This window comes from Microtus ochrogaster, linkage group LG3 (genome assembly GCF_000317375.1).
Source record: "Microtus ochrogaster isolate Prairie Vole_2 linkage group LG3, MicOch1.0, whole genome shotgun sequence".
Lineage (NCBI taxonomy): Eukaryota > Metazoa > Chordata > Mammalia > Rodentia > Cricetidae > Microtus > Microtus ochrogaster.
This window is the reverse complement of record NC_022029.1, coordinates 48,030,354-48,030,866: the sequence shown is the minus strand read 5'-3', so window position 1 is coordinate 48,030,866 and position 513 is coordinate 48,030,354.

Genomic DNA, 513 nt, shown 5'->3' with positions numbered 1-513 from the left:
TCAGTGTAGAAGCAGGAACCGTTTCCGTCCAGACGAAATTCCTCAGCACCTAAACAGTGACTGTTGGAAGCCCAATGAGCCAGGGACAAAAGGAAGAACTTGGCAGACAGGGCGGGGTCCAGTAGAGCACAGGGGACCTTGCCAAGCAAACTGAAGGTGCCCGCACTCCCTTTGGGGGTCCTTGAGGCCTGCCCAATAGGCAGGCACTCACCGCTCTGGGTGGGTAGCCTTAGTGTAGGAGCAGAAAACTGTTCCTGATCTAAGGATCTTGCAGACCACGCAGGGTTTGGGGGGGGGGAGTCGTGTGTAAGAAAGACTGCCCTGCAGAAGGAGCTGGGGGAGGTGTGTTCGTACTCTCTTCCAGGACAATCTGCCCCTGGATAGCACACACTCACCCGTCCAGATGGAGCTCCTCAGCACCTCTCCAGCTAGTAATTAATGCCAGCTGTCTTAGTTTTCCATTCTTGTCACAAAACAGCTGAAATAACTTAGAGGGTGAAAATCAGAGAACAC